Source organism: Sapajus apella, unplaced genomic scaffold (assembly GCF_009761245.1).
Source record: "Sapajus apella isolate SASKATOON/1434 unplaced genomic scaffold, GSC_monkey_1.0 scaffold36, whole genome shotgun sequence".
Lineage (NCBI taxonomy): Eukaryota > Metazoa > Chordata > Mammalia > Primates > Cebidae > Sapajus > Sapajus apella.
The window spans coordinates 28,547,483-28,567,116 of record NW_022436976.1 but is presented as its reverse complement, the minus strand read 5'-3'; the positions used below and the strand labels follow the sequence as shown (position 1 = coordinate 28,567,116).

The 19,634-nt window shown below is 44.1% G+C and overlaps 1 protein-coding gene and 1 pseudogene across 10 annotated transcripts in view; one reads left to right on the top strand and one right to left on the bottom strand.

Annotated features, from left to right (window-relative positions):
* The window catches only part of DAB1 (DAB adaptor protein 1), a 1,264,232-nt gene that overhangs the window by 341,866 nt on the left and 902,732 nt on the right, over positions 1 to 19,634 (bottom strand). The gene's annotated exons all lie outside the window — the stretch shown is intronic.
* Positions 7,472 to 10,706, top strand: LOC116564114 (annotated as a pseudogene). Its single transcript, XR_004274731.1, has one exon. The product of XR_004274731.1 is annotated as a bromodomain-containing protein 2 pseudogene (transcript).

Here is a 19,634-nt window from a genome sequence, read left to right as displayed (position 1 = left end):
AAAAAAAAAAAAAAAAAAAAAAAAAAAAAAAAAAAAAAACAGAAACATACCCATAGATACACGTCTATGTGTGCAAGTTGGGCCACAGCTCAGAAGACACTCAGAACTGCAGAAGAAGGTGCCTGACTGCTCAGCATTTAACCTTCTGAATAGTGAAAAATCTATTATCAAATAATCTGGAAGAGGTCAATCAATGAAAATAATTAAATAACTGATGATGTTGTATTAAGTTAAGGTATAACATGATATTCATTAACCCGTCAAGAAATATTGCTTGAGTTATACCACATCCATCAAATGAGTATTTCTGGTGTTAATTCAAAAGGCAATAGCAGTCAACCAGGGGATGTTTTTAATGTTTTATGCTTTCGTTGCAATGGTGTTTATAGAGGGGTTAGCAGGGCAATAAGGATCATATTTAGGAATGCAGCTCAGTGACAGCTAAGGCACTGAACTACAATCAAGTCATCTTCCTTCACTTAAGCAACCTGGACAGCTCCACTCCAGCTAATCAACCTGGCTGAGAAGGAATTGACAAGCTGGTGGAGATTTACTGTGGCAGTAAAGGAGGGGCTTTCCTTGTTCTTCATAAATAAATAAATAAATAAATAACTCCAGGGACTTGGTGTTTATCTTGCATTTGGCTCTGAAGTGCTCTCGGATACTGTTTCATTTTACCACTAGGATGGTGTATATGTGTGTACTACCCAGGCTCCTGGAAGCCATGCAGCAGAACACACACGTTGCGTGCTGTATCATTTACTAGCTGGGTAATCTTGGATACCTCCTTTAATCTTACTGAGTCTCGGTTCCTCACCCGCAAGAAGGAGAGAATAATAATGACTTGAAGTGCAATGAGACAATGTTCACAAAGCATCAAGCCCTGAATCTAGCACACAGGAGATGGTTGACAAAATTTAGAATTCTTGCATTTTCCCACCTGGCAAATGAGAAAACAATGTCGATGTGATGTGTGTCTTGAGAGTAGGGGTTACACGTCGCTCCTCATTGTGTCCCTAGTGCCCCAAGCAGTGCCTGGCATAAAGGAGGCACTCAGAAAATCTTGCTCATGTCTATTTGACTGGTCTTGAGCCCTACACTACTGTCCAGACTGTTGGAAATGCTTGCAGCTCCCAGCAGGCAGTGCAGTGTGAACCCTCTGTGGCTTGACACCTTGCTTAGCATACATTGTTCCCTCAGTCAGGAATACCCTTCCCTCTCCCCTTTCTGATGAACTGTCTTGTCGAGTCACCTAAAAAGCATCATTTCTCTGTAAGTACAGCCCTTCCTTCCCTGACCCTGACACCCTTGCCAGTTCATACCAAAGTATCTTGATCCTCCCTTTTCTATGCCACTGCAGCCCCTTGTTACATCATCGAAATTAACATTGTAAGTAAGCAACTAAAAAGTAAATGCTTTATTGTATTTTGTTTGAGTCTCTGTATCCACGAATGCTAGCAAGGAAACTGTCTGCTAACAAAAACAACAATAGACCGGATGTGGTGGCTCACACCTGTAATCCCAGCACTTTGGGAGGCCCAGGCAAGTGGATCATGAGGTCAGGAATTTAACATGAGGCTGGTCAATATGGTGAAACCCAGTTTCTACTTAAAATACAAAAATTAGCCAGGCATGATGGTGTGCGCCTGTAGTCCAGCTACTCAGGAGGCTGAGGCAGGAGAATCACTTGAACCAGGGAAGGGGAGGTTGCAGTGAGCCAAGTACCATTGTACTCCAGCCTGGAGACTCCATCTCGAAAATAAAGTAACAATAACAATATAAGAGTAAGAACAGCTAACACGCATTTGGTGTGCACTTAACATATGCCAGGCACACTGTGTAATTGTTTTATGAGGGCTCTCATTTTACCCTCCCAGTAACCTTATTAAATACTCTTATTATTCCTATTTTACAAATTTAAAAATTGGCATAGAGAGGCTTAAAAACTTGTCTAAGATTCCCTAGCCTCTGCCCAATAGGGAGGCAGTATGACACCATGGTTAAGAATATGACCTCCGGAGTCAAAAAGACAGGGTGGAAACACGTGGCTTCACCATTTACAAGTTATGTGAGTGGGAAAACTTCCGTAGCCTGGCTCACCCAACATCTCTCCTAATATCCTTCTCTCTCACCTTTGCCTTATACGGAGACTAGAAAGTGAAATAGTGGAATCTTGCTTCTGGTTAGCTAGGGTTGGTCATGTGCCTCAGTTGGAGGCAAAGGAGATACAGATGAAAACATACTTGAGAAAGGCTTTCTTCCTCTAAAAAACAAATTCTCACAAATTGAAGCCTTTTACCTTTCCCACAATTGCTCTTCTTCTTTCGTCTCTTGCACTTCCTTTTGACTTGGCATTGAGGTGAGAAAACTGGAGCTGCAGCAGCCACTTTAAGCTCATAAAGAACAAAAACTACACATTAAAGATGAGGTAGCAGAAAGGCAGAGGAATCCTGGGTTCTTGATAACTTTCTTGAGCAGCTTTACCAGGCACTACCTTGCTCTTACTTGAGGAGTATTTTTTTTTTTTCAAGACAGAGTCTCAAAAAAATATACCCCTATCACCCAGCCTAGCCTGGAATGCAGTAGTGCAATCTCAGCTCACTACAACCTCCACGTCCCAGGTGTTTGCGATTCTTCTGCCTCAGCCTCCTGAGTAGCTGAGATTATAGGCACCTGCCACCATGCCTGGCTAATTTTTGTATTTTTAGTAGAAACAGGATTTTACCATGTGCCCAGGTTGGTCTTAAACTCCTGATCTCAAGTGATCAGCCTGCCTTGGCCTCTCAAAGTGCTGGGATTACACGTGTGAGCCACAACACCCATCTGGGAATCTTTTTATATAATAAAAATAAACATCTTGCTTGTTCGGGCCACTCACTGAGTTCTCTGTTATTCATATTCAAACACATGGATACAGAGACCTGTCCTCTCTATGCCTCAGTCTCTCAACTATCAAATGGAGTTAATAACAGTGTCTGTCATTACTAGTGTTCCAAGGACAGGATAATGCATTTAAAGAGCTTAGTTTAGTTTCTGGGAGAATAATCATTTATTGAACATTTATTACTATTACTATGACCAATCACTGAGAGACTTAACCCTCAGAAACTCCAAGGTTCAGCTTCCTTTCTTCTACAATCAGTCTTCCAATGACTCCTCTCTTTTACGCAGTTAAATGAATGTATTAGGTAAATTAGCCATCTTTCTCTGTGACCAGAAAGTCTCCAGATTTGATATTTAAGCTATCTCTGAAACTTACATAAGGCAGGGCTTATTTCCCACATACAATAGGTTTAAAAAACTGGAGACTGAGGCTATAAAGGGATTGTTCAAGATCACATGGCTAATTTCATTCTACATTTTATGGAAGTTGGAATAAAGTCCAGGCTTCTCACCCTGTTCTGCAACACCCTGTTTGATCTGACCTGTCTGCCTCCCACCAGCCACATGGCCTTCCTTTCTGTTCCTTAAACATCCCACACCCTCTTCTACTCCAAGGCATCTGTTCTGTCTACTTGCTGTTCTGTTTACTTGCCGTCTTATTTGCCTGAAACTGCCTTGGTCTTTGCAGGGCTGTTTCCTTTCCATCCTGTGGACCCTAGGGAGAATGAGAGGTCATTCCCTAGTACCCTAATAATGGACTGACTTCCTAGACCAGGGGGTCTCTCTCACCTCCTCTACTGATGTCCTGCATATCTGTAATGATCTGCTCATTTGTTCATCTGTTTATTGATTGATTCTGGCTGGAATGTAAGCCTCCTAGAGGCAGGAACTTTGTTTTGTTTACCACCATAGTCCTAAAGTTAGAGGGGAAGGAAAGAGGAAGAAACTGAAACCCAAGAAAAAGTCTAGGCATCACACCTAGACAGACCTGAGTTCAAACCCCAGCTTTGCCATGTAACAATGTAAGGTACAGCAGCTCAGTTAACGGCTCAGTTTCTCATTGTCATCTCTGACAGGAGAATTACTTACTTACCTTATAGGGTTGCTGTCAACAGGACACGTGGTAACATATATAAAGGATGTAGCCCCATGCTGGGCACATTAAATACCCCATACATGCTTGTTCCTTCCTATGCTTACTCCTCTACCTCGCTTGCATTGGCTGCAATAGCACAGTGCTAGGCAAATTGTGTGTGACCAATTGACCCAGATAAGAAGAAATGAGTGGAATTAAATTCTTAGGGATCAGCCAGTTCTGCTCCTCTCAAAGCCACTCCAGCTCCCTACAAATTATGGTCTATTGATTTATCTGTAGATTGCAGGCAGTGTTAGCACCTACTGCATAGTGTTGCTGTGAGTATAAAATAAATATGTATTAACTGCTTAGAACAGTTCTGGCATATACTAAACTCTCAATAAATGTCTGTTATTATTATAATCTGTGTCTATGTGGACCAATATAAACAAATCTGATATTTACCATTATCAGTGAATGTCTTCTCCAAAACATACTAGAATCCATCACTGTCATCATCATTATCCTAACACCTTATGTTGGCAATGCACATTGTGTTAGGAATAACAGGATAGAGACAAGGGTTGGAGGAGGCAGTAAAGGAAGTGATACAATTGAAGCAAGTATTTGGGGGAAAGGGAAACCAAAACAGACCCCCAGCCTTGGACTCCCATTCTCTCTCAGTAAAGACCAAGTACAAGCGGTCTCAGTGGGTGTAAGTGGTAAATTAAGGCCCAGCCAAGGTCACCATGATGTCTATGGAGGCCAGGCTAAGGCTGTGCCATCCTGTGTGGCAGGAAAAGGGCCTGAAATGCTCACAGAGAACCTGATCTAAAGTGGACTCCAAGCTCAGGACTCTGAGGCCTGAACACAGGACTAAGGAAGCATAGGCATTAAAGGGCATCTCCCTTGGGGTCAGGCTGCCCTGGGTTCAAGTCCTATTCTGCCATGCACTCAGCATGTTCACTTGGCACAGTGTCTTAATGACTTGGAGCCTTTTTCTGTATGTAAAGCTTACAGAAAAGTGAAGCTACTAACTGTCCTTTCACCAGTTGCTGTGAGGATTCCTGATATAACATATTATATGCAGTGGGCACTTAATAAATGGTGGTTAACTAATAATAATCACAATACCAAACGCTTGTACCTTATGACATATGTTAGGGTTTGTTGTAAGTACTTTACAAATATAAATTGGTTTCGTCCATACAACACCCTGTGACAAAGGTGCTATTAATAAGAATAATGACAAAGATATAACTGCAAATATAAACAGCACTTTCCATACTATAAGCATTGTTTTAAACTTTACATATAGTAACTCCTACTCACAACAATCCTGTAAAGTACTATTATTGCCTCCACCATACAGATGAGGAAACTGAGGCAGGGATTGATGAACCTGCCTAAGGTTATCTGGCTAGTAATAGTAGAGCTGGGCTTCCACAGTACCTCTCAAAGGGTAAAGCTTCATGAACATCCTAGAGAAAGTTAAAGAACACTGTTGTCCTTCCTGTTTAAATAAGGAAACTGAGGCCCAGAGAAGTGAGGTGTCACATAGCTAGAAACCAGAGAACTAAATTTTCATTTCTTTCTGGGAATAATCATCCAACTGTAGCCTTTCCATTTCTGGTTCAGAACTATGTCCGCCCCACCAAGGTCCTTTCAACAATAAAATAAATTTGTAGAAACATATTCTAATTGTTCTTCTAAGTTGGGCTAACATCTCCTAAATGTGTAAATTTAAGAATTTAAGAGCTTCCTGGCGTTCTTCTGGAGACAAGAAAATATAGCTACGAGGACGCACCCTTGCGCCTGCGCTGTGTGTTCCTGGGCTGCGGCAGCCATGCTGAGCCCCTACGGACAGACGAGTTGGGGGACAGAGTCTACGACTGTGGGATAGGAGGCTGGGGATTTGGACAGCAGCAGCATTATAGCGCTCTGGGTTTCAGAACATAGGCCTTGGCCATGCGGAGCCCTTGGTCCCTTGCGCGACCCCCAGGAACGTTTGGAAAACCTGTCCTTGCCGCTGGAGGAGATTCGGGGGGGGGGCAGGAGGCACAAGACCCCGGTCAGCCAATCTGTGTGCTGCTGACATGGCAGCATGGCCGGATGTCTCCCCACTCCGCAGCCCGCTCTGGAAGGGAGGGCCTGGGGACTACGCCCTCTGCCCCAACATGGCTTCGTTTCCTGTCGGGGTGGGGGGTGACACCCCGGATTACATACCCTGTACCAAGCCAAGGACAACTTTGGAAGCCCCCTGTAAGGCTTTAGGATTCAGATTCTTCGCTGAAGCCACCCTACCACCAAGAACCACCACCCGCCCACGTGACCCCTCCCGTTTCCCTGCGGGTCTGGCCAATGGAGGAGCTACCAATGGCACGACCTGCTCAAGCTTGGCAGTTTCCAGTTGCGCTGTGTATGGAAGCCTGGGAAGACTGTTGGAAGGGGAAGCGGGAGAGGGTGCTGGAAGCACTGGGGTGATGGCTTCCGCACCCCTTCCAACCGCCCTCTGTCCCTGGAGTCCACGAACCACAGCTCAACCAACTGGCTTGGAGGTGTGACCGGTTGCCACTTCCCTGTGGGTCTCTGTGGCACTCTTCTGCCTGGTGACTGACACCTTGGAAATGAAGTTTATGATGTCATCGCTGCCACTGGCCAATAGAAAAAGCTCCCGCAGAGAGGTGTTCCTCCCCCACTGAGCTTCTTCATGCGCATGAGCGAGCGTAGGCGTGTGGAGGGGGTGGGGGGACTCTCAAGCAGGGGGCGCGCATGAGCGGCGAAGCCCCGCCTCTCTGCTTATATATAAAGGGCTGGCACGGGCCTCGGTGGCGCCATTTTACACTGGAGTGGAGCAGCTCGTAGAATCAGCTGGAAGATTCTGCCTACCAATACAGAGCCTTCGAGTCGTCTGGGGCCGCCATTCCTATCCACCTCCACGGGCTTGGAAATAACCTTCATCCCGGTCTATGACCCGTCCCAGTGGACAGTACAGACCCCATAGAAACTCCTGAAGCTGCTCTTTTCTAGCCCCTCCCAATCCTCGGACTCTGTCCACTCCTCTACTCTGCCCTCCAGAGGATTTCAAGGATAGAGGCGGCGGCTCCCTAAACCACTTGGCGTATTTATCCGCCTCCATCCGAGATCAAAACGGAACCTCGTCGGACCCATAGGGTCCCGACAGGAAGAGGGGATCCCTGCAGACTAACAGCGGGCCATATTGACGACGGTGTCTGAGATCAGGGACTGTCCTGTTTTGAAGAGTCAGTCCCTCCTTAGTCGCCCGCCTCAGCTGAAGCCGCCGCCATTTTCTTGCAGTCTGCTGTTCGCAGAGTGCGCCAAGCTGTCCGGAGTTCTCCACAAGGCCCCGAAGTCACTGCTTTCCTACTGGTGGGGAAGGGGTTTGTCACCTGGAGGGCCAAGAGCAACGGCCTCCCACCCACTTACCGGGTGATGCTGGACCCAGCCAGGCAGTGAGGGAAACTGAGGCCATCCAGACTTTCCGGGGCTGAGATGCTGCAAAACGTGAGTCCTCACAACAAGCTCCCTGGGGAAGGGAATGTAGGATTGCTGGGGCTGGGCCCGGAAGCAGCGGCTCCAGGGAAAAGGATTCGAAAGCCTTCCCCCTTGTATGAGGGATTTGAGAGCCCCACAATGGCTTCGGTGCCTGCTTTGCAACTGACCCCTGCCAACCCACCACCGCTGGAGGTGTCCAATCCCAAAAAGCCAGGACGAGTTACCAACCAGTTGCAATACCTACACAAGGTAGTGATGAAGGCTCTGTGGAAACATCAGTTTGCATGGCCATTCCGGCAGCCTGTGGATGCTGTCAAACTGGGTCTACCGGATTACCACAAAATTATAAAACAGCCTATGGACATGGGTACTATTAAGAGGAGACTTGAAAACAATTATTATTGGACTGCCTCAGAGTGTATTCAAGATTTTAATAGCATGTTTACCAACTGTTACATTTACAACAAGCCTACTGATGATATTGTCCTAATGGCACAAATGCTGGAAAAGATCTTCCTACAGAAAGTTGCATCAATGCCACAAGAGGAACAAGAGCTAGTGGTGACCATCTCTAAGAATAGCCACAAGAAGGGGGCCAAGTTGGCAGCACTCCAGGGCAGTGTTACCAGTGCCCATCAGGTGCCTGCTGTCTCTTCTGTGTCACACACAGCCCTGTATACTCCACCACCTGATATGCCTACCAGTGTCCTCAACATTCCCCACCCATCAGTCATTTCCTCTCCAACTCTCAAGTCCCTGCACTCCGCTGGACCCCCACTCATTGATGTTACTGCAGCTCCTCCAGCCCAGCCCCTTGCCAGGAAAGAAGGTGTAAAGCGGAAAGCAGATACTACCACCCCTACACCTACAGCCATCCTGGCTCCTGATTCCCCAGCTAGCCCTTCTGGGAGTCTTAAGCCTAAGGCAACACAGCTTCCCCCTATGCATAAAGAGAGTAGTCACCCCATCAGCCCCCCACGCAAAGACTTGCCTGACTCTCAGCAACAACACCAGAGCTCTAAGAAAGGAAAGCTTTCAGAACAATTAAAGCATTGCAATGGCATTTTGAAGGAATTACTCTCTAAGAAGCATGCTGCCTATGCTTGGCCTTTCTATAAACCAGTGGACGCTTCTGCACTTGGCCTGCATGACTACCATGACATCATTAAGCACCCTATGGACCTCAGCACTGTCAAGCAGAAGATGGAGAACCGTGATTACCGGCATGCACAGGAGTTTGCTGCTGACCTATGGCTTATGTTCTCCAACTGCTACAAGTACAATCCCCCAGATCACGATGTTGTGGCAATGGCACAAAAGCTACAGGATGTATTTGAGTTCTATTATGCCAAGATGTCAGATGAACCACTGGAACCAGGGCCTTTACCAGTCTCTACTGCCATGCCCCCTGGCTTGGCCAAATCATCTTCAGAGTCCTCCACTGATGAAAGTAGCAGTGAGAGCTCCTCTGAGGGAGAAGAAGAGAGTGAAAGCTCAGACTCAGAGGAAGAAAGGGCTCATCGTTTGGCAGAACTGCAGGAACAGCTTCGGGCAGTACATGAACAACTGGCTGCTCTGTCCCAGGGTCCAATATCCAAGCCCAAGAGGAAAAGAGAGAAAGAAGAGGAAAAGAAGAAACAGAAGGCAGAGAAGCATCGAGAACAAGCTGGGGCTGATGAAGATGACAAGGGGCCTCAGGCACCCCACCCACCTCAGCCCAAGAAGTCCAAGAAAGCAAGTGGCAGTGGAGGTGGCAGTACTGCTTTAAGCCCTTCTGGCTTTGGACCTTCTAGAGGATATGGCACCAACCTCCCCAAAAAGGCCACAAAGACAGCCCCACCTGCCCTGCCTATAGGTTATGATTCAGAGGAGGAAGAGAGCAGGCCCATGAGTTACGACGAAAAGTGGCAGCTGAGCCTGGACATCAACAAATTACCTGGAGAGAAGCTGGGCCAAGTTGTGCACATAATCCAAGCCAGGGAGCCCTCTTTACGTGATTCAAACCCAGAAGAGATTGAGATTGATTTTGAAACACTCAAGCCATCCACACTTAGAGAGCTTGAGCGCTATGTCCATTCCTGCCTACGTAAGAAACCCCGGAAGCCTTATACCATTAAGAAGCCTGTGGGAAAGACCAAGGAAGATCTGGCTTTGGAGAAAAAGCGGGAATTAGAAAAGCGGTTACAAGATGTCAGCGGACAGCTCAATTCCACTAAAAAGCCCCCCAAGAAAGCAAGTGAGAAAACAGAGTCGTCCTCTGCACAGCAAGTAGCAGTGTCACATCTCAGCGCTTCCAGCTCCAGTTCAGATTCCAGCTCCAGCTCAGATTCCAGCTCCAGCTCAGATTCCAGCTCCTCCTCTTCATCATCGTCTTCTTCAGACACCAGTGAATCAGATTCAGGCTAAGGGGCCAGGCCACATGGCGCAGGAAGGCTCCGCAGGACCGGACCCCTAGACCACCCTGCCCCACCCACTCCTTTCCCCTTTGCTGTGACTTCTTCATCCTACCCCCTTGCCCCCTCTAAGAGAGCTGGCTCTGCAGTGGGGGAGGGATAGAGGGACATTTACTGAAGGAGGGACATGGATAAAATAAGATTGAATTCTCATGAGGCCCCATTGGGGAATGATCTCTTGGACACAGACCCCCCATTCAAAATGACTGGGGCAGGGCAAGGGGGTACAGGGTGGAAGTGTGCAAAGCCCCTGATCTGGAGTTACCCGAGGCCACAGCTGCCCTGTTTGTTCACTTATAAGGGCCCTGTTTTGAGGTTGTTTGTTCTAATTTATTTTAAGCTAGGTAAGGCTGGGGGGAGGGTGGGACCATGGTCCCCTCAGCCTCCATGGGGAGGCAAGAAGGAGGAGCTTTTTTTTACATTGACATTTTTTTTCTACTCTTGTTTGCCCTTTTCCTTCGCTCCATTTGGGGCCCTGGGGGTTTCAGTCATCTCCCCATTTGGTCTCCTGGACTGTCTTTGTTGATTCTAACTTGTAAATAAAGAAAATATTATTTAAAAAATATATATATAGCTATGTGAGACTTGGACATTTTTTTTTTAAGCACAGTGTTAAAGAGCAACTTTATGTGCCCTGATCATTAAAATCAACAAAATGCATTTGACTCAAAACAGGACGTAGTTGAACAAAAATGGGTCTTCAGTCATTTGGAAATGCTAACATGCTGACTGCCTGATTAAACACAATTTGTATTGTCAATAAAAAATGCAAATGGCTACTTTACTGGCAAATACAGCATTAGACTTTGCTTGATATGAGGATTAAATTGCATTTCAAGAGCAATTCAGGAGGTCAAATTAAAAATGAACATCCCCTTTCATTGTCCTTAGGTTCTGGAGGCCAGGATAGGAAATACAATAACAAAAATAATTTCCTGCCACTATGTGCCATTTCAGTTAAAATAAAATTCATGCCAGTTTTGTGTAGTGGAGAATAATATTTAAGCCCCCAAATGGGTCCTGTAATTTAGTGCATAATTCCTTGAAATTTACATGGCATACCCCCACTCATCTGAATCAACTGATAAACTCTCTTTTATTTGTATTAAAGAAAATAGGGATTAAAAGGTCAAGACTCCACATAGTGTAGATACCGAAAGCGTGGGCACCATTTTAAGACCTTTTAGTCAGTCTGGCCCAGAGCTAAATCAAGTACACAGGAATTATGTTTCACTGCAAATATTCTCTGGTTACAAATAGGAATAAGACATGCATTTTGAATCCCACAGAAAAATATGGAACCACAGATGTTGCTTTTGAGCATCTTTATTTCTGAAATTACAAATAATCGTTGTTGGCATCTGCAAGTAGAAAAACTAAAAAAGCAAAGAAATACCTCATCACTATATTATGATGTGATAAAACCTCAGGATGGCAGGCAGCCGGCATTAACGCAGTTGTGCATTTACATTCAGAGATGCACGTCATTTTGGTTAAACATCATTGCCCAATTTTCAAAAATTCCCCTCGTTATTTTTTCTCCACATTTTTCCCATTAACTTCAAGTAAGACAAGTTTATACAACCTCTAATACCTTGTTATAGCTATTGTCGTTTTCTTTCTGAAGGCTGGAATGTATTTCCAGAGCTGTTGGTAAACACGTCTAATCCAAGAAGAAATTAAAGAGACACTCTGATTGCATGGGATGAATAAACAGAGAACCAAATAAAAGGGTTTGGTTTAACTGACATTGTTTGGCAATTTAGGCAAAATTTGGATTTAGAAAACATTGAAATAAAAAATGGACTAGAAATAGGTATAATGCAGCTCAAATAAGCTAATGTTATTAGGGGATTCTGAACAACTTCTTCGGAACTCACAGCAACACTAGGAAGGAGAGCTCTACGTGCTTGCATACCAACTCAGGTATTCGATACAACACCTCAGGTAGGTGCATGTCACCCTTTTTACAAACGAGGTATGCAGGATTTAAGTAATTTGTACAAGATCATGCAGCAGGTGTGGCTTCTGAATCTGAGCTCTTAACCATAACATTATTCTGCCACTTAATCCAAATGTTACCTCTCTATGTCTACCCTATTGATTACAGTAATTGTCCTAAGCAATCCGTATTTGTTATTTATATGTGTTTTAAGTATCCAGATAGATGTCACTTCCCCATTTTACAGAAAGGAAATAGACTGCTCAAGGTCCCCCTCCCAGCATGTAGCATGGCAGGATTGGAATTCTAAAGGCAACCTTCTACACAGTATTGCCTCCCCCTCCCCAGCATCATTCCCTCTAGGTAGTGCTCACAAACAGGCAGTGTGTTATCCACTCACTCTTAAATGACACCGATTCTCCAACTGTTCAGTGTCCTGGGTCTCAGTGCTTGGCACCTAAGCATTTGAATATCAATGGCACTGAATGTCTACCTAAAATCCAAACCTCTCACCAGCCACACAGCTAAACTCTCCTGCAAGCCACCATCCCCTTCCTCATGGACTACTGCAACAGCCTTCTAGCTGCAGTCTCTGCTTCTTCTCAGACTTCCCTACAATTTTCAAAACAGAATCCAGATTCTTTTATGATATAAAGCTCTCTATGAACTTCCCACCTGATTCCCTTTATTTCTCTGACCACCTCTCTTGGTGCCCTGTTCCAGGCACACCAGCCTCCTCATGATCTTTCAAACACACAGGGCTCACCCCTGCCTTTGTATCTGCTGTTCCCACTGCCCCAAGGCTCATAAGACTCAACTCCTGCATTCACCTTGGGACCTTTGCTCAAGCGCCACTTTCTTAGGGAAGCCTTCCCCAATTTCCCTATTGAAAATTACAAACCTCACCCTCTGTACTCTCAACATCTCTCCTATGCTTTTTTCCTGAACACTTTATAATGTACCCTGGAATTTACACATTTCTTGTGCTTAGTGTGCAATTCTCCCAACTATAACATAAATCCCATGATGACAGAGACTGGTTAGTTTACTGCTCTATCTTCAGCATATAGAAGAGCAGCACCTGGTGAGACAGCAAGCATTTATGAATGTTTGTGCCAGTCAGTGAATGAAGAAAGAATGAAGGGCATCCTCCCACTGCGGGGGCTTCCCTGCATATCTACAACAGGCCAGTGGCACCTGTGTTCCAATAGAAAGTTCCAGAACACCAAGATCTCCTTCCTTTCTTCCTTCTCTTTTCTTTTTCTTGCTCCTTCCTTCCTTTTCTTTCCCCTTCCTTACTTGTCTTCTTCCCCTTTCCCTCTCCTCCACCCTCTCCCCTTCCCTTTCCTCCTCCTTCTCTTCCTCCTCCTCCTCTTCTCTCTTTTTGCCCAGGACAGAGTGCAGTGGTGAAATCACAATTCACTGCAGCTTCAACTTCCCAGGCTCAGGTGATTCTTCCACCTCAGCCTCCAGAGTAGATGGGACTACAGGTGCACACTACCATGCCTGGCTAAATTTTGCATCAGTAGAGATGGGGTTTTACCATGTTGCCCAGGCTGGTCTTCAACTCCTGGGCTCAATAGGTCTGTCTATCTCAGCCTCCCAAAGTGCTGGGATTACAGGAGTGAGCCACCACACCCAAACTCATGCTCTCTTATTCTCTCTTTTCCCTCCGTCTCCATCTCCCTTCTTTGCTTCCTGGAAAGACAGAGTTTGCCTGAAAAATCTAAATCCTCTAACATAATAAGGGACACAGAGACCTCATGTTCATTTTAGATGGTAGCTGTGAATGTATGTATTAAGAAACAATAGGTATTGTCCTTCTTTTGCACTGGTCAGACTCAATATCTATCTGGTAGCCTGAACCCAAGGATACAAGGCTATTTTTATGCAAGTTTCTGTTCAAAATGTGGAAATAAGCTGACATCAAATATAACCTTTTAGAAGCTAATGGATGTTACTAAACACATATATAATATCTATTTCTCCTTAGTACTGGGCAGTAAGTTGGAGCTCCATGAAGTTCATAACTCTTCATGTGATTATTGTTCAGGATGTGACAGTGGAAAAACCACAGTCGTATGTACAGTTATGGCCCTGCCCATGACAGAATCAGGGGCCCCAAGTCATCTTGGCTCTGTTATCTCAACTAATAAGGTTACCAAGAATTCCTACTTCCTGACTTTACTGAGAGGAACAAATGAAGAAATGCATGTGTAAGAACTTTGTAAGTTCTAAATATTTAGAAGCTCTAAGTTCTAAGGCTAAGTTGCTTACCTTTTTTAAGCCTCTGCTCCCTCATTTGTAAAACAGGGATAAGGAATAGTTCACTGTTGAATGACGATCAGATGAGAGAAGGCACATATCAAAGCCTGACACACGGTTCCTGCTCAGAACATGTCTGTTACTGTAATGTTACTGCTCACTTCCTTCTTACTGACTTAGGAAAATAACATGGCTTCTTTCTTTACATGTTTAATACATTGTTTTCAAAGCCTTTAGTGAAGCAGTCTGTTACATTCCTATTACTAAATTGCTATTTCTAAATGCAGACTTAAGAATGTAAAGTGGAAATAGAAGTGATTACAGACCAATGATTTCAAGCTGACACATTAATTGAACTGGTGTGTTTAAGGTCCTAACAGTCTCATTTTAAAAAGTCACCTTTTAATCAAAATCCAACCAGTATTTGCTGAACATACACTATGTGCACACTACCATATTAAATTCTTTCAAGTATTATAATTAGAAATACAAGTTGAATTAAAAAATTAATATACAATCCCATGTAGTTGCCCTCACAATATAGTTATGACAAAATGACACTTAGTACCAAAAAGTTAAGCATGAACAAAAGGTTCCAATGTTTAAGCAGTAGATATGTTACTCTGAAGCATCACTTAATTAATTTCGAAGTCATTGCCAGGGAAGCAGAGCTTGGGAGGTTTGTGGAGATAGCGGAGACCACGCAGGGTCTAAGATGGTTTGGATTCATTCAAAGGATTCATCCTGTGACGAAAATTTCGGATGCTGGTCACTCAAACCTGTTTAGAAGATACTAGGGAGCAGAAGCAAAATCTCGACGGCTGTCAAGTTACCCAAGTAGAAGGGGTTTTACTAATAAGGCATTATTGCAAGCTTACCCTCATCAGGTTCATTTGCAAGTGGGAAGCAAAGATAACACCTCTTAGTTGACTTAAACTCTTCTCCAGAAAGAGAAAACACCAAAGGAAAATGCAGATCACCGAATTCTGGAAATCCTAATATAGAACTAAGACAAATTAATGCTTTTACACAAGTTCATTCTTCTTGATTACATTTAAAAGCCTGTTGTCAATTTGCATGTGTTCTGTGTTGGAAAATATGCACTCTGGATCTAATGAGGAGAAAACTGAAAATCCATTCTGCTGCATGGCTTGGGAAAATCTCTGCATTGGTATGTCATGGCCTGTAAAGTCTGTCTATCAGATACACTGTACTTGAATTGATGGGGCAGCCATCTGTATTGATTTGTGCAGCCACTGTGGAAACGCAGCCACTGTAACCATTTGCTAGGCTATGTGGAGACACAATCTACATTTGCTTCAATTCCTTTGGAGGATGCCGTGTGCAAAGTATATCTGGCTAGCCCAGGTCAATGTCTAACAATAGGTAACATTTATTGACTATCAGTCCTGTGCCTGGCCTCAAAGTGTTGAAGCACATACTGTGTCACTTATTCTTCACTACCAACCAGCCTGGGTGTGTGTACTCCGAGGAAGCCGAAGTACAGAGTTTCGATGGATACAGAAGTTCTCATTGCTAGTAAACAGGACCATGTGATACTAGCACCTCGTCTCTGCACTATAAGAAGGGCCCTCCTGCACAAGTGTACACTGAGCACTCACTTTACCTCTTTTACTATTTCCCACAGTTGTGGATGACAGGCACAATCATCACAAAGAACGAAGGCCTAAGGGAGCAGATTTATTTGCCCAAAAAGTATAAGAGCTGTGTTTTGACTTGCAGCCAGCACTTACACAGCCCTTACTGTGCCCAGGTGCTGTTCTAACAGCAGCAGCATGAGGTGCCCCTTGTTCCCATTTTACAGATGAAGACATTGGAACCCACAGAAATCATCACTTATCAAGGTTACATGGCTGATAAATGGCAGGGCAGATTCTGGGGTAGGCAGTCTAATCTCAAAGTCTATGCTCTAAACCCCCATGTGCCATCTCTAATCTAGGATTCCCTACATCCAAATGGAGATTTGGACCCTAGTTCTTTCCTAACTTCACATCTGACCCAATCTGCCAGGTTCATTCTCTGTCACACAGCTGGGAAGAAGCTGTGAGGTCATCTAGCATCAAACCTTAGTTTTAACACTCAGCAAACAAACTAGAGGACTCACTTTTGTGCACTATGAATTTTTCTTTTTTCTTTTTTTTTTTTTTTTTTTTTTTTGTGGTTTGAGACGGTTTTTCGCTCTTGTTACCCAGGCTGGAGTGCAACGGCGCGATCTCGGCTCACCGCAACCTCCGCCTCCTGGGTTCAGGCAATTCTCCTTCCTCAGCCTCCTGAGTAGCTGGGATTACAGGCACGCGCCACCATGCCCAGCCAATTTTTTGTAGTTTTTAGTAGAGACGGGGTTTCACCGTGTTGACCAGGATGGTCTCGATCTCTTGACCTCGTGATCCACCCGCCTCGGCCTCCCAAAGTGCTGGCATTACAGGCGTGAGCCACCGCGCCCGGCCATCACTATGAATTTTTCACTTGCCTACCCTATGTTTATAAATATCTGTCAGTAAAATGGTTAATTAGACAGGAATATGAAAAGCTTATTTAAATAAGCAAAGGGAGATTCCTTCTAACCCTTCAGTTTCTAACCCGCTGAATGGGTTTTTATTCAAATACCCAGGGTTGGGGGGGGAGAAAGAGAGAGAGTGAGAGTGTGAGAGTGTGTGTGTGTGTGTAACAAGGGGTCCTTCAAAAATGGAGAAAACTCTTTGATTTTTTTCTCTCTTTTTGAGCAGTTAGACTCTCAACTTAAATTCTTTTAAAGCAAAAAACTGATCTCTGTTGTATCTAACCACAGTATTTTCCAAACATTAAGAGTACACAGGCCCCCCAAAAATAAATACCAACAGTTCATTAAAAAGAAGTATTCTCCACTCATCTAATGGTCAGACAGGTTCAGGGAATGCTATGTTAAGAAACTCTTTCTGATGCTATAGATAGCACGCTGCACAGTGAAAGTCCCGAGAATTCTTAGGTGATGCCATCTGTCAAACACTGTTCAACATTACGTAATGTTAATTGCCAACATTGTCTGGTACCGTGTGCCAGGCATTATCCTAAGAGTATTCTATGACTTACCACATTTCATCCTGAACACAGTCCTTTCAGATAGGTACTAATAGTAGTAATAGGGATAATAACAGTACCTATCTATTATGCCAATGGAGGAAATTAAGGCAGGGTTAAGTTACTGGCTTGTATCAGAATAACCAAGAAATCCTGAATGAACCTTGTTCCTTCTCACCTTTTTGCCTTCGTGAGAGGCTATTTCCTCTGCCTGCAACTTACTTCCAGCCTTTCTCACCCAGCTAATTCCTATGTATCCTTTGAGTCTCTTCTCCCCAAAATCTTCTATTACCATTCCCTCTAAGTCAGCTCAAAAGTTCCTTCCCTGTACACTCTGCTCCCTGAAGCTACTATGCTGTATTATAAGAATTTTTTATGTGTATGCCTCTGTGCTGAGAATTTCTTAATGGAAGGGGTCATAGTTTGTTATTTCTTTACTCCCAGTGCATTTGCCGAGAGCATTGCACTTTGAACATAGTGGATGCTCAATAAATGCTTGCTAAGGAACAAAACAAATAAACAAAAGCAATAAGCAACAACTCCCTATCTAATACAGTGAATATTATTTGCAGGAAATCAGTTCAAGGATGATGATACTAGTAAGTGCTCTGACTGACTGAGATCCCTTGATGTGCCAGCCACTGTGTAAGCACATTGCATAGAGTATATAATTCTATACTCACCAGAAACCTTTCAGACATTTGAAAATATTATCCCCATTTTACAAGAAGGCAAACTGAGGCCCAAGAAGGAGAATGAACCTGTCCCCATGCACACAACCAGTTAATGGCAGAACCAAGTTACAAACCCAAGACCATCAGATTCCGAAGTCTCTGCTCTTTGCATACACTGTTCCATGCTGCTACTTTGTAATTTGCACATCTGATTCTTTTTGTAACCAGAGCACTGAGATCTCTTCTAGAACATCATTCTCCTAAGAACACTCTCTCTGCCTAGCTCTTTCTCTTACTGTTACAGAAAATAAGCCAAGATAGCCTTCAGCTATGCCATTGTGGTAGTGCTTGGAAAAATTAATCCTGTGCCGTTTTGCATTTGCTGCTTGTGAATCAAACTGTGAAAGCTAATTTAAAAACTTTCACACTTGGTTTGAATGAGGACTGTCAGTGCTTGGGGAATGCTAAATTGTACACAATTAGTTCAAATGGTGCTAGCTTAGACTCCCAGCAGCCTCCCAAATGAAAAGGCTCCCACAGTCACCCTGATGAATCGAGGGGAAGGTTATAGAGGTTTCGTCAAAAACAAGCATAAGAAGTATACGCAGCTCATGATGGTATTGTGCACTGATATATCTGTGTTTGTGTGTAATTCTGTTAAGATGGAGTTTTCTCCCAGGAACACTGTGCTTCATTGAGATCACAGACTTTGGGGCACACAGACATGGGCTTGATTCCCAGCTGCAAGCTGCATGACCTAGAGTGAGTTACTAAGCAACAGAAGTCCTCATTTTGTCACCTGTAAAATGGGGGTAACACTACGGTAAAGCTTTGGGAGGATTTCAAAGCATGCATAGAACACCTTGGCCTGGTGCCTCCACATATCAGAAGCCAGTCAACATTGCTGCTGTTATTATGCCTGTCATGTGCTACCCAGATAGGATATGCATTCTCCGAGGGCAGAGGCCCAGACAGTCTTGTTTACCTCGATGCTCCTGGACCATCTGTGTTATCTCAGAGCCCAATCTTCAGGATGATTATAATTATTATTATTATTATTAATAGGATTTGTAACAATCCAGTTTGGACTCTGAAATGGGGCGTAAGTCTTGCCCGATGTTTCAGCGGATTGTAACGGAGGGAACACTGTGCTGGACTTGGGTTCCTGCTCCCTATGCTGGATCTGCCCCCTATGCTGGATTATTTGCTCTCCTGGCACAGTGCCTACCAAATAGCACACCATAGGTAAACGGTTTGGGATGAACAAATAATATATTTGATCCTGAATTGTCTCATCTGGGAAATGAAAATAATAACTGCCTTAGAGAACACAGACAGGAGGGTGGTCTATAAAGGGAAAATAAGGCACATATCAGAGTAAAGGTGATAAGAAATAAGTCAGAACTAACAAGGATGATTGAAAAGCCACGGCTTCTTCTCCAGGCTGCAGCATTAGCAGTGAGTCTGGGCCCCTTCCTACACCTAAATCATAAGAGCTTTAATCTATGTGACGTCTAGCGCTCAGTTATTTGACTCGGAAATTCTACAAACTTTCATAACTACCAAAGGAAAAAAAGATTTAATAAAAGCATTTTAATAACGGCAGTTCAATTTTAAGGCAAAAATAACTGTAATTACTTGGAGCCTTCATAACATCTAAAATCTGATTAAAATGTACCATCATTTATGAGCTGTGATGGTTATCATGTTTCACAGCCGTGCAATTACTGCTGGTGCCTATGCAACTT